General features: G+C 38.7%; 1 protein-coding gene across 2 annotated transcripts in view; it reads right to left on the minus strand.

The window, feature by feature from the left end:
• opn7b (opsin 7, group member b) overlaps nucleotides 1-13,386 on the minus strand; it is an 80,337-nt gene extending 66,951 nt beyond the window's left edge. For both annotated transcript variants that reach the window (XR_012398216.1, XM_021469716.3), the window contains exon 1: nucleotides 12,418-13,386. The gene's annotated coding sequence lies outside the window, so the exon portion shown is untranslated. The remainder of the gene's footprint in view (nucleotides 1-12,417) is intronic.
• Between the last annotated feature and the right edge of the window lie 1,968 nt (nucleotides 13,387-15,354).

The raw sequence follows: 15,354 nt of genomic DNA on the forward strand, positions 1-15,354 counted from the left end.
GCAGAGGGTTAACTACAGAGCAATCAGCATGGTCCGTCAGCTCAAGCGAGCACTGTGATTGGTTATTCAGCAACGAATCAGCATGAGAAGAAAAAAAACACCCCCCCCCCACCCCCCGTGTACGTGGACATTTGGTCCAAATGGGACTAAACACAGGCACAGTTGGTTTGGGTCTGTTTATTGGGTCTTTACAAAGACAGCCCTGCTGAGAAATCCAGTTTAAACCAGCCTAGGCTGGTTGGCTGGTTTTAGCTGGTCTACCAGGCTGGTTTTAGAGGGGTTTTGGCCATTTCTAGGCTGGTTTCCAGCCATTTCCAGCCTGTTCTTAGCTGGTCAGGCTGGAAAATGACCAGCTAAATCAAACTTAAACCAGCTTGACCAGCCTGGTTTAAGCTTGATATAGCTGGTTTTGGCTGGGCTCCCAGCCTGGCTAGGCTGGTCAAGCTGGTTTTAGCTGGTCATCTCCCAGTCTGACCAGCTAAGACCAGGCTGGAAATGGCTGGAAACCAGCCTGGAAACCCCTCTAAAACCAGCCTGGTCGACCAGCTAAAACCAGCCAACCAGCCTAGGCTGGTTTAAGCTGTTTTTTTCAGTAGGGAGAACGTTGAATAATGACATTAGTATGCTCTAGTTGTACTCTATTAAGCTGGTTTATGAGGACAGGGCTTGCATCCCTGTAATTCCAAATGCTAAAAAAAATCATACTTAATGGTCTTTTTACATTCAAACATTCCACATGTTTCATAGGAGGGTTGGGTAGTTGGGGTAAGGCTAAGGCAAAGTCTATTAAGCATTTTTTTACAGTGTAAAGTACATAAATAAACCTATATTGAGAGTCTTCGTAAACTACCAATAACAACGTGTGTGTAAAGGAAAGTGGGCATAATGTTTCACAGCTGAACTCTTCTCAGGATACATTGTCAAACTTTATACCCTACATTACATCTGGAGGAGAAACAGAGGGAGGAGAGAGGCAAAGAAACAGATCCAGTTGACACGAAAGCAAGCGAGGGTTTGGAAATGTCTTGTGTTGTTGCTGCAGAAAGCTGACATCAAAGCAAAGTGACAGGTACGGTTGCAGAGCGCAGCGAACGCCCTGGGTGAAATCTGACACACAAATCTCATTTCGCGCCCCGCTCTGTCCATCTCTCTCAGATTCATCCGCACACGTCAGCAGCTCACAATCTGAGCATGCTAAATATTAGATTGCCTGTCCTTGTTATTGTAACACTCCACTTTTTTGCAAACAGTCTCCTTTTACAAGTCACTTAGTGACTGGTCACAGCCGTGTCCTGCAGATTTTAGCTTCAACTTGCTTCAACACACCTGCCAGGATTTTTCAGCCCAGGTGTGTCTGATTTATGCTAAGCTAAGATAAAAGTGCTTTTGCCTGACCCAGAAATGAGTTAAATGGATTAAAAAACTGGTAAAACTCAACTGTTTAACTCTAGTAGAGCTGTAAATTTAGTATTTTCCCACCAAAAAGAGTGTTGTTTAATGCAAAGCCCTTCAGAGCTCTTTCCTTGTGCAGCTTTACCTTTGACCGAATAAACAACAGACTAGTTTAAACATTAGTGATGTTTGGAATTCAGATACTAGCTTGTAAAAAGAGGCAACCTACAGATGTTTACCTTAAAGGGATTATTTTATCTGATTAATCCTGTCCTAATTTACTGAAGGGGTGCTTCTCAACATCCAGTAACTGATCAAGCTCAGCCATCTTGAAGGGCATCTCCAACCCAGGCCTATTTCATCAACATACCACTATTTACATATCTGGAGAGCGTCAAATACGTCCCAGGGGTCCCAGTGTTTTCGTGAATTCGTCAGAGGCTGCTGTGTACGCTTTTTCAGATCTCAAATTTCTCTCGCTAGTGCCATTCACACCTGCTGTTCTCGGGGAAATCCACCAAAGGCCACTGTTGACTGACTGACTGACCAATCAACTGACCCACCAGCTCATTCCCTAAACCCAACCGGGAGTGATTTCAAAAGCAACCAAATTGACCAGCCCAACATACAGCGTTTTAAAAAGTAATCCAGAAAAAGAAAAGCCCGCGTCTGATTTTTACCATGTTTTCAGATTTTACTTATTTTTTTTCTTTCGTTTTTGTCTTGGCCACTTTCTGGAACTGTGCTCTCTCTCTCTCTCTCTCTCTCTCTCTCTCTCTCTCTATATATATATATATATATATATATATATATATATATATATATATATATATATATACACAGTTGAAGTCAGAATTATTAGCCCCCCTGAATTATTAGTGCTCCTGTTTATTTTTTCCCTAATTTTGGTTTAACGGAGGGAAGATTGTTTCAGCACATTTCTAAGCATAATAGTTTAAAAAACTTATTTCTATTCGATTTATTTTCTCTTTGACATGATGACAGTAAATAATATTTTACTTTCAAGACACTTCTATACAGCTTAAAGTGACATTTAAAGGCTTAACTAGGTTAATATGGTGAACTAGGCAGGTTAGGGTAACTAGGCAAGTTATTGTATAACGATGGTTTGTTCTAAAGATTATCGGAAAAAAAATTGCTGAAAGGGGCTAATAATTTTGTCCCAAAAATGGGTTTTAAAAAATTAAAAACTGCTTTCATTCTAGCCGAAATAAAACAAATAAGACTTTCTCCAGAAGAAAAAATATTATCAGACATACTGTGAAAATTACCTTGCTCTATTAAACATCATTCGGAAAATATTTAAAAGAGAAAAAAAAAAATCAAAAGGCGTCTAAGATTCTGACTTCAACTGTATATATATATATATAGATATGGTTAACTGTACTTACTATGTTTGTGCTGCATTACAAAATACTGAGGTGGAATCGAGCACGGTTAGAGACAGGGCTGGTGGTTTAAGAGGATTTAGTGTGAGTAAAGACAGTGCAACTGTATTAATTATTTACATATGCAATTCAAAGCAGGTATTATAAAATATATGTACAATTTAAAAACAAGGTCTATGCTACTGACTCAGAAACTGTTGCCTGCTGGGTTTTATATACATACATTTTATATATATACAGTTGAAGTCAGAATAATTAGCCCCCCTGTTTATTTTTTCCCTCAATTTCTGTTTAATCGAGAGCAGATTTTTTTTCAACACATTTCTAATCATAATAGTTTTAACAACTCATTTCTAGGGCCAGACAGAATCTTCGGATGTTTTTTGCTATTTCTTCGAAGAATTTTAGTAAAATTCTGCGTATTTCTGCAAAATTATTTTGGGAGCGTCATAACTAAATCCTTAATATGTTAAATAAAAATAATATCTTTTTGAACTTTTATTTAATGTTTAAAATGCAAATTCAATCAGATTCACTTTATTTGGTAAACAAAGCAAGTCTCTCATATAATATATCTAGTAAAAGACAGAAAATATTACCGTTCAAACTGCATTGTACACAAATCAGATGAACATTTTCTTATTAGTCAATAATATTACTGTAATTCATTTAAAAACTGAATAAATATAGATTTACACACTTTTACTTAAGAAAATAAACGTATTAATAATGGGCTAAAAATCTGCGGAAAATCTGTGGAATTCTGCACGCGCAGATTTTGTGTGGGCCTACTCATCTCTAATAACTGATTTATTTTATCTTTGCCATGATGACAGTAAATAATATTTTACTAGATATTTTTCAAGACACTTCTATACAGCTTAAAGTGACATTTAAAGTGTAAAAAAAGGTTAATGAGGTTAACTAAGTAGGTTGGGGTAATTAGGCAAGTTATGTACAGTGGATTGTTCTGTAGACTATCGGAAAAAAAGTTAGCTTAAAGGGGCTAATAATTTTGTCCTTAAAATGGTTCATAAAAATTTAAATCTGCTTTTATTCTAGGAAAAATAAAACAAATAAGGCTTTCTCCAGATGAAAAAATATTATCAGACATACTGTGAAAATTTCCTTGCTCTGTTAAACATAATTTGGGAAATATTTGAAAAAGAAAAAAAAATCCAATTAATGAGGGCTAATAATTCTGACTTTAACTGTATATATATATATATATATATATATATATATATATATATATATATATATATATATATATATATATATATATATATATATATATATATATATATGTATTTATATATATGATTTCTTTTAGTAGTGGTATAGTAGTTGTATTACTTATAATTTCACTGTTTTAGAAAGAAAAAACTGAATAAAGATAATAAAATGTACATTTTAACCACTGCTAACATTTTGTTTTTCACACTTGAACTAAAAGTCCAAATCACACATGTTACTTTGAGGGATGCGGTATCACATTTTAAAAAATGTAGTAAGTCTGTAGTAGGTTTTCTGCTTCAGAGAAATGCTTTGCATAATGTGTGCAGTATACATAATAAATGCTATGTGAAGAGCAACAGCAGAATTTCTCAGCTGAGGTCTTCAGACATCAATTAAGGCAGTCATGCAACTATTTCAGTGCGCTTAAAAAAGTAAAAGCACAACAGACCATATGCATTTAGCAATTGTTCATTTTATGTGTACAAAATACTAACATTATTTTGTACTGTCCATACATGTACATACTGTTATAATAATAACGTAATTTATAAGTCCCACTTTATATTAGGTGGCCATTACTATTTATAACAAAAAATAAATACAGTGTACACACTTTTTGTGTTCACATTGTAGTGCACAGCACTGCTGGGATATGGGTCAGCTTAATAAAAAGTTTGGTAGTATGGGTGGGTTTAAGGGTTAGTTACGGTGTAAGGGATGATCTACAGTGTAACTATGATTGTAAACACTGAAATGAAGTACATATTGTTATCAGTGCTGTACGTGGGCAACTGGAGCTAACGTAGCTAATTTAAAACAGCTAACAGGGCACATTTAGGGCACATAACTTTGTTTTCCAGCGTGCTATTGAGAACAACAATCATGTCCCTTACACCGCACGACCCTAAGTGACTCTGTTAGCAGCGATCTGGCAGAATAAGCAGGTAGGAGGCAGCACTGTCAGGACCACACCACTGGGTTAAGTTCACCAAAAATATTTTCAAGAAAGATTTATTGTTGTTTATTGACTATTGCTTTTAGTGGGCAAAAGTTTATTATTATTGATAAATATATGCTATGAGGACATTACTATTTTAATTTAAATATTTTTTTTATATTTAATTTTTCCAAATCATTAGAAGTGAGAGATTTTAATTACATTTTTTAATAATTGTATTTATTATTTTTTTTTACGCTGATAAAACTATTGTCATTTTAATTTCAAATTAGCTGTGTTTTTGAACATTATATATCACAAAGTATCACTGTTTTTACAAAAATATTAAAAAGCTGCTCAAATCAAAATGCGCATTGATTAAATATTTATATTCATGCATAATATTACAGTACACACATATTAAAGAAAAATATTTACAGTAAATCACCCTACAGTAATTTTTATGATTTTGATCAGTGTGATCAGGTGAGATTTTACCCTTATTGTCATTAATATCTTTACAGTACACAAATATTGAACAAAAATATATACAGTAAGTCACCCTACTGTAATTTTAAGATTTTAAACGGTGTAGTACATGCATACAGGCCAGACTAACGTGCTACAGGTGAAATCTTACCCATATTTTCATTCATAATTTTACAGTACACAAACATTGAAGATGAATATGTACAGTAAATTACCCTACTGTAATTTTATGCCCTTAAAGGGTGTAGTACATTTATATTGTCTAAACTGACGTACTACGGATGAGAATTTACCCATATTTTCTTTCATATTTTTACAGTACACAAACATTGAACAAAAATATTAACAGTAAATCATCCTACTGCAATGTTATGATTTTAAGGGTGTAGTACATTCATACAGACCAGACGGACTTACTACAGGTGGACATTTACCCATATACAGGCCCGTAGCCAGCCTAGTAAAAGGGGTGGTTCTTTTTTCTCAAAAAGTGGACCTTTTTGCAATTATACGCCTCAGTTTTAACTAAGATTTAAATAATGCATTTTAGTGATTTCAAGCAGTACTTTCTTTGCTGGATTAGTTAGTCAGACTAACTAATCCAGCAAAAAAGTACTGCTTGAAATAGTGCTGGCTATAGTGCTGTGGGCCAGGTCATTACAACATGTAGATAATTAAAAAAATATAATTACAATTTAAAAAAATGTACACAGTAAGTGCCATGTACCAAAATTATACCACTTAATATAAAGTGGGACCAAACTGGATATAAATTATGTCAAATTATAAGCAACTTATGCCTCCTTTTACAATAGGGGTGCTGAACCCTGTTCCAGAAGATCTGACATCCTGCAGATTTCAGTTGCACTCCCATATTAAACAGACGTGCCTGTAATTATCAAGTGCTGTTCAGGTCCTAATTAACTGGTTCATGTGTGTTTGATCAGACTTAGAACTCTGTAGGAAGGTAGATCTCCAGGAACAGGGTTGAGCCCCCCTGTTTTACAAGATGTAGAATAAATATTTGATGTCCCTAGAGTGTTTGTGTGTTTAAAGTTTCAGCTGAAAATACCACAGAGATTGTTTTATAACCCTTTGAAACTGACCATTTTAGGCTTTGATCATAATTGTGCTGTTTTGGTGACTGTCACTTTAAATTTAAATGAGATAGTGCTCTTTTCAAAAGAGGGCGGGGCTACAAATACCTGTGTGTCAGCATAGTGTCAGATTCATACCAAGACTCCTATGCTAATGATGTAGAGATCACCACTAGTGGGTGGGGCTTGTCCCCGCTAATGACATCACAAAAAGGGAGAATGTCAATCAAAGTGTTTCTGCAGACTGTTTTTTATCAAGTGTGATTCTAAAAATTTAAATTAATAAATTGTCACCATTGGAAGCTGCTTATTTTCACAGACTGTTGCCACAAAACTGTGTTTAAACCCCTTATAAAAGTGATTTTTGCATAATAGGTCCCCTTTAAGTGAATATGGATCATTACTAATAATCAGTATTACATTGAAACAGATAATCAGATGACAAACTGATGTGTAACCACACCCTAATAAATATCTGTTTGATATATACAGTAAACATTAGTCAAGAGAAGCAGCACAGGAAGTAAATATAGAAAAGTTGACAGTGTTTCTGTGGACAGCCACACTTCACAGTCAGAAGGGAATCGATAAGGTGAAGTTTGACATGATTCAAGGACTCTCTGTAATGGTTTGAAGAGAGCTCTGTAGGGAACCGCCTGCTCAATGTGCCGGTTTAACATAAATCAATCTGTTCTGCTCTGACTGAACAAACAAAAACATGCGAAAAAAAGTGAACATGTATCCCGTTATTCATGGTGTTCACGTAGGAGGCACAGTTTTGAGTCTGCTTCAGGTCATTTCCCCATCTGGTTCAGATCTCAGTTATTGATGAACACTGTCCAAACTGTTCCCTGCTGATTTTGCAAGAAGCTGGATGATCATTTATACTGTCAAGCTCATAAATTAATTGAAAAACCTTTAGTTCATGCAGTGTTTTGAAAGTGTGTCAATATATCACATTCAAGACTGCAATTGCTCTCTGTGAGGATTGGGTCAAATCGAAGGTATTAATTGAAATGTTCCCTTCTATCATAACATATTACTGCCGAACAGAAGTGTAGTTTTGGTTTGAACATTCAGGCTGGTAGCCAGGTTGGTTCAGGAATTCCCTTTTTTTTTTCTTTGTAGAAAATCACAAGGAAGCAGAGAAATGTTATGGTGGTGGAGGAGGTCTCCCGAGTGGAGCAGGAGTGCTACTTTATAAAGGCTGTTGCACAGGGCAAGCAAGGAGCATGGACACGCTGGGAGGATGTCGTGAACAGGGCCATATCCTGGGCAGATATTTGGAGAACTCCACAGTCACGGCTGAGTTTTCTCGTAAGAGCAGCATACAATACACTCCCCTGCCCCCGTAACCTTTCCCAATGGTTTGGATCTGAGGACAAATGCCCCCTGTGCGATAAAGCCAATGCAGGCCTGCAACATATCCTGTCGGGATGCAACGTTGCACTGGCGCAGGGCCGTTTTAGATGGCGGCACAAACAGGTGCTAAGAAAGCTGGCAGAGCATCTTGAAAAATGCAGAGTACAAGCAAACGCAACATCAGCATGTCCTCTGCCAAATATTAGGTTCCTCAGACCAGGAGAAGGGGGGCATATCACAGGTACAGAGAGAACAAGGTGCCTGCTCGTGCCTGGAAAGAGGTGGGAGATGCGCGTTGACTTGGACTCTCAGCTTATCTTTCCATCGGAGATCACAGAAACAACTCTAAGACTAGACGCAGTGATTTGGTCAGCAGTGGCTAAGAAGGTTCTGGTGATTGAGCTGACTGTGCCATGGGAGGAGGGAATGGCAGCGGCGCATGAGTTCAAGCGGCACAAGTACTCAGACTGAGCAGCAGAATGCAGAGTCGAGGATTGGACGTCGACAGTACATCCCATAGAAGTTGGGTGCAGAGGATTCGTTGGGAAGTCTGTAATTCATCTTCTCCACGCTGCCGGGCATCTGGAAGGAGTCTGAGGAGAGCTGTTAAGCAGTTGGCAGAGTAGGCAGAGAAGGCAAGATACTGGATGTGGCTACGAAGGAGGGACAAAAATTGGGGTGCGGTACCCCATTAAGGGCAGCTGCAGGGGGTGGCGGGGAGACGTCCCCCACAAGCCACTGCCCCCCAACCGGGAGGTGTACTGGATAGGGGGCGAAACATCAGTGAGCGGTGGTACCAGCTGATGACCCTGCAGCTGACCCAGAAGTGCACTGGAGGAGGTGCTGCAGACAGTAATGTCAAGCAGGCATTTAATACTTGTAATGGAAAATTTGCATATGAAACTTATTCAACAAAATAAAGAATTTTGTAACAGAAACTTTGTTATTCACATTAACATTAATAAAATGCCTCCAAATTATTCATTACATCGTTAATTTTCTTTTTGGCTAAGTCCCTTTATTAATCCGTGGTCTCACACAGCGGAATAAACCACCAACTTATCCATCACGTTTTAACGCAGCGGATGCCCTTCCAGGCGCAACCCATCTCTGGGAAACATCCACACACACTCGTACACTACTGACAATTTAGCCTACCTAATTCACCTACACTGCATGTCTTTGGACTGTGGGAGAAACCGGGGCACTCGGAGGAAACCCACACGAACGCAGGAAGAACATGCAAACTCCACACAGAAACGCCAACTGACCCAGCTAGGGCTCGAACCAGCTACCTTTTTTCTGTGAGGTGACAGAACTACATAATGCGCCACTGCGTCGCCGAAAGCAACATCAAATCAAGTCAAATAAAGTGTAAAGCAGAAGCTGGACATTTCCATTTTAGAGCAATGGAGGGGGACTTCACTACTTTATCCACAAACTCTCAATGCATTCAGAACCTTTTTTAAAAGTTACAAAATATACTGATACTGATGCACACATATTATTGCATATTGTAATTATTGGGAATGTAGCAAGTCCAAGAGTTATAATAGAGGGTTATCTCCAACCCATTCCATCATTATCTACACCCCTGCTGTCAAATCTCACACATACACATTTGAATCCAAAAGAAGCTGAGCTTTTGAATATCTCCGTGATCATGAATATCTTTTAGATTTTACATCTACAGCAAAGGGTCAATGAAAAACTATTTGCATATCCATTTCCATGTGCTTATTTCTCATGCAATGCTAATAAATGATTTCAGAAGGAGTACATTGTGGATTCCTTTTATCGTGTTTTTATGGAGGCTGTGCGATGCGTAAAGGAAGTCAAACAGATTTGGTGTAGAACCTTTTAACGTTGAGAGTTTGGTTAAATGGGTAAATTCAATTCATTTAAGACTCACTTCTATGAAACTTACCTTAGACAGACTACAATTAAATGAACCGAGGATGACGCAAATCTGAGCTGAATGTAATTAAGGCAAAAGAAGCACATCTGAAAGCTTGAGTAAAAGGGTTCTTGTGCCTACACATGTGAATATGAGAACTCTTTCATCTCAGTTTTCACGTTGTCTCTTACCATTATGTTTATTCTTCCGGGCCACTTAAAATGCTCACTCTTTGCACACTCAGGAGGACCGATGGCAGAGGAAGCGAGAGAGTCCGGGCCCGATCCTCTCTCGCTTCCTCTGCCATCGGTCCTCCTTTTATGGTCCAGAGCTCCTTCTGTGGGATCCGTGGGATCCGCAGGTGCGCACCGCAGGTGTATCCACTTACGTGGTGGCCTCACCCCGTTCCCACGGCTCTCGGCCACGCCCCCTCGCCACAATGTGCTTAAAGGGGCTCATAATTTTGTCCCAAAAATGTTTTTTTTTTTTTAAATTAAAAACTTACTTTTATTCTAGCCGAAATAAAAACTATAAGACTTTCTCCAGAAGAAAAAATATTATCAGACATACTGTGAAAATTTCCTTGCTCTATTAAAAACCATTTGGGGAATATTTAAAAAAAAAATTGAAAGGGGGCTAATAATTCTGACTTCAACTGTGTGTATATATATATATATATATATATATATATATATATATATATATATATAAAAATAATTATATTATTATATATATATATTACACTAGTTTCTGAGATTACAATATATATATATATATATATATATATATATATATATATATATATATATATATATATATATATATTTATTTATTTTTTTATAATTTTTCTTATAATCTCGGAAAATAGTGTAATCACTTATCATATTTTATTCAACACAATCTCACAGAAATTCATAACTTTTTGATTTTGTGGCAAATAAATATATACCTATATAATATATATAAAAGCATGTTCAGTGTGATCGGCCCTCTTATTGTGTTTCTGTCACTCTAATATCAAAGTGAAACACTAAACCTACAAACAGTTCTGTCCAAACAGCTTACAAAAGCTCGTTTTCATCATATAGGTGCCCTTTAAATGATAAACTACTTTTTAAAAACATTTTTAATAACATTTCACAATCTTACTGTATTTTTTGATGAAATAAATGCAGCCTTGGTGCAATAAGCTTATTTCAAAACATTATAAAATTGTACTGACCCCAAATTTTAGACCGGTCGTGCATATATTTAAGGTAACACTTTTTAGTATGTGTAACAATTCTCACTAATAACTACTGGCTTACTATCTGCATATTATTAAGATTACTATCTGTTTCTTATTACTTACAAAGCACGTATTCTGCATGATCTTATTCTGCATCTCTAATTCCTAAACCCAACATCAACATGAATAACTATTAATAAGCAGCAAATAAATACTTCATAAAGGCATAGATACTTGTTTGTTAATATTGAGAAATCTTCAGCTTAGTCCCTTTTATTATCAGGGGTTGCTACAGCGGAATGAACCACCAACTTATCCAGAATATGTTTTGCGCAGTGGATGCGCTTGCAGCCATAACCAAGTACTGGAAAACACTCATACACTCTCGCATTCACACACATAAGCTGCGTCCCAAATCGCATACTTATGCACTATTCTACGCCATTTTGTAGTATAAAAAGTGTAAGTAGTGTGTTCACACTGAAAACTCTAAAAATAATAAGTGCACTTTAATTTCCCGGATGATGCACTCATTCAGCCGCTAAAATGAAGTGTGTAATGATGGACACTTCACGCACTCAACGACCGCAGGTTTGCCTACGTAGCGGAAGAGGCGGAGCTATCGGACGCACTTGTTGGATAACTTTATTTATTTTGGATGGTGAAAACAAAATTCTTCTACGAGAGTGATTATAGCGCCTCCCGATGGTGAATGCGGCAACACTCACGGCAGGTAATATTTGATAATTCGGTCGTTTATTTCACTGATTTGGCGTCCGTCAAACGTCATCAGGAAAACGGTTTGAATTTCCGCTTAGTAAAAAAACATTAGTGTGCCATTTGGGACGACACTACATGCATATACTATCCTGTTGAGTGTGTAAGTGCATAAGTACATAGTGCATGAGTGCATAGTGTATAGTGTGCCATTTGGGACGCAGCTATACACTACAGCCAGCTTATTCAATTCACCTGTACCACATGTCTCTGGACTTAAGGGGAAACCGGAGCACCCAGAGGAGAACAAGCAAACTCCACACAGAAATCCTAACTCACCTGGGACTCAAACCAGCGACCTTCTTGTTGTGAATCGACAGTGCTAACCACTAAGCCATTATGCTGCCCCTGACCAAATTAATTTATCTAAATAAATTAATTGAATAAATGCTGTAAGAAAAACTTTTCCAGCTATTCTACACTAATAATAATTCAGTCATTCCATGACAAAAATACAAATAAATCACATGATATATAACAAAATAATTACAACAAAATACAGTTCAAAATAAATCGTAAACATAGGGATGTATTGTACACAAGCATTGCAGCACACCAAACAGTCTAGTTATGAAAACTGCTGTTCTTACCTTATAGAGTCAGTCCTTATGTCCGGTTTACAGAAAAATCTGAAGTCTGAGAGCCATCAGCCTTGGTTTTGGAGGGAAAGCAAACAGTAGACTATGAAAAGAGCGGAGGAGGTCGAGAAGTCATGGTGCGCGAGTGAACATGTACTATGCCTGCTGCAGCAGCAGCGGGGAAACATACTGAGAGACACAAATCACAGCGGTGGCGCTCCGAGACGCCTGCTATGAAAGATTCACTCTCTCCCTCTACTATCTCCCTCACTTTCCCCTGCTCACCCCCACCCTCTTTCTGTTCCTGTCCTTCTTCTCTCCTCCTCCTCTTGTAACTAATCCTGCTTTTTGCATCGACTCGCATCTCACATCTCTCACTCAAGTCCTCTCTGTCTTCCTACAAAAGCTTGCTATTCATTTCTGTTCTTGATCAGTCTGAGAGAAAAGTCCTCGATTAGCTGGTGGTGCTGCTGGTTTGGAAAATGAGTCCGAATATGCCATGCAGCTTCAGAAGTCTCTTTCAAGTCGGCAGAGAGGACATCAAAGAAAACAATGGAAGTGCACATCTTTCCATTATCTACGCTCATAGTTTCCATCATCCTCTAGAAGACACTTGATCATTTTCTGGAAGGTTTGCACAAAGTGCGTCCTTTGTTTTAAATCTCTAACTGTTTGAGGGTTCATTTTATTTCTACCAAGTTATGTTTTTAACATTTTTTCTTTACTTAGACACAGTATAAAGGGTATTGCCAAGAGGAATACTGGAATAAAAGCTGGCTTTCAGTCGCTGGTTGACCGCAGCACAACCGCGCTGCACGTCTGATCTCTTCCCTCAAGGCTGTCAGCTTCAACCACTGGCAGCGGTTTGTGAATAGATGAAGTTGCCTCTTGAGGAAAATCAATATGTGATCCAGAACCAATCAACACTAAAACCTCAACTACAGGCACAACTAAGCATCACCAAATGGGTTTCTTGCGATCAACCATTTTAACGCCCTATTCACACGGGGCGTCAGCGTCACCGCTTCCCATTCACTTTGAATGGGTGACGTCAGGCGTTGCCGAACTGCATTGTGGATCCGTCGGCGCCGCTTCAGAAGCGTTCCTCGCTGCAGAAGTTGGGACCAGCTCAACTTTTCAAGCGCCGACGGAAGCGTCAGCCAATCAGATCGCTGTATGCAAATACACAGCTCAGACAGTGGCCTATTGCTGACTGAATTTCATTGGCTGACGCTTCTATGACGATCGTTTCAGCTCCAACTTCAGACACGCCCTCTGTCAAGCGTTGACGCTGAAGCCCCGTGTGAATAGGGCGTTAAAGCAATTACCAGGGTTTTTATTTACCCAGTTGAAGTCAGAATTATTAGCCCTCTGTTTATTTTTTTCTCCAATTTCTGTTTATTGGAAACAGGATTTTCTTTTCAACATAATAGTTTTAATAACTCATTTCTAATAACTGATTTTTTGTAATCTTTGCCTTGATGACTATATAATAAAATCATACGTGCCTGTCAGTGACTCGGCCCCAGTCATTCCCCTCGCTGGCCAGCAGAGGCCGCCATCTCCGGACTTCTAGCATTACATCATCCACTTACACTGATCGTGCACACCTGATCCAGATTCCAGTTAACGACCCACGTACCCTTTATAAGCCGCACTCAAACACTCAGTCAGTGCGAAGTCTTGTTTAGCCCCGGCCAGCATTACTGAGCGTTATTTTCCTGCCTGATCTCCTGTGTATTACTCCAGCCCGTTTCTGACTCTGCTTCGCCTTTTGCCTGCCCACGACCCAAGCCTGATACACGGACTCTGATACTCGCTACCTGCCCACGACCCAAGCCTGATACACGGACTCTGATACTCGCTACCTGCCCACGACCCAAGCCTGATACACGGACTCTGATACTCGCTGCCTGCCCTCGACTCAAGCCTGATACACGGATTCGGAATCACGCCGCCTGCCTTTGACCCAGGCCCGGTAAATCACTCTGTGTCTGTCTGCCGCCAGCCTTGAGAACATTACTACTACTGTTGATGTGTGTTTGCAACTTTGTGCATATTGAGTGTTTGAGTAAGAGTGTGATAAATAAATACTGCATAATGGATCCTTCCGTGTCAGTCTCCTCGTTACAGTGCCATTTCTCGTAAATCCTCCATTTTGGGTACAAGTATCTTAAAGTCCTTCTCATCCTTGAGAGAAGCCAGTTGGCTTGACTGACCCACCAACCCCCTTCCCTAAACCCAATCATTAGTGTTTTCAAAAGCAAACTAGTAAAGAAAAAGAACATACTTCTCATTTCTCAAAAATGTATCCTTGGGCACATTTTCCTTGACTGAACTCTAAACTGGCAAAACGTAAAATACTTAAGTTTTCTTAAGTATTTAAGAAATCATCAGGCTGGTGGAACCCATGCAACCTTTAACTCTGACAAGGTGTCTAGTACCATCCTTCTTCCCTAAACCCAACCGATTATTATTTTCAAAAGTACCAATCCTTCCACCCACTTCCCTAAACCCAATCAACAGTGTTTACAAAAGCAAGTTTTTTGACGTTTTTTTTGTCAACCGTTTTTTGCTGGACTCGAACCACATCGAACTCCTCTCTGCATCTCTGGTCTGCCGATTTACGCAGCCAGCCACGGGACAAACTATTAACAGCAGGAAAGACGTCCATACAGAGGTAAGCGATCAGCTGGTAAGCGGCAAAAGGAACGGCATTGTCACGATTCTCACTCACCATACTTATGGACTACAATTCCGCCATTCCTGGACTACATATTCATACATGCACTTCGCCCAGACACACATGCTTACTCATCTAGATTGATTACATTCACACCACCTGAGGATTGTCAGAGACTGATTGTACACACTATTTAAGCCACACACTCACCCATTCAGTTTGCAGAGTCTTGTTTATCTTTAGATGACATTACAACGCGTTACTCC

This window comes from Danio rerio, chromosome 23 (genome assembly GCF_049306965.1).
Source record: "Danio rerio strain Tuebingen ecotype United States chromosome 23, GRCz12tu, whole genome shotgun sequence".
Lineage (NCBI taxonomy): Eukaryota > Metazoa > Chordata > Actinopteri > Cypriniformes > Danionidae > Danio > Danio rerio.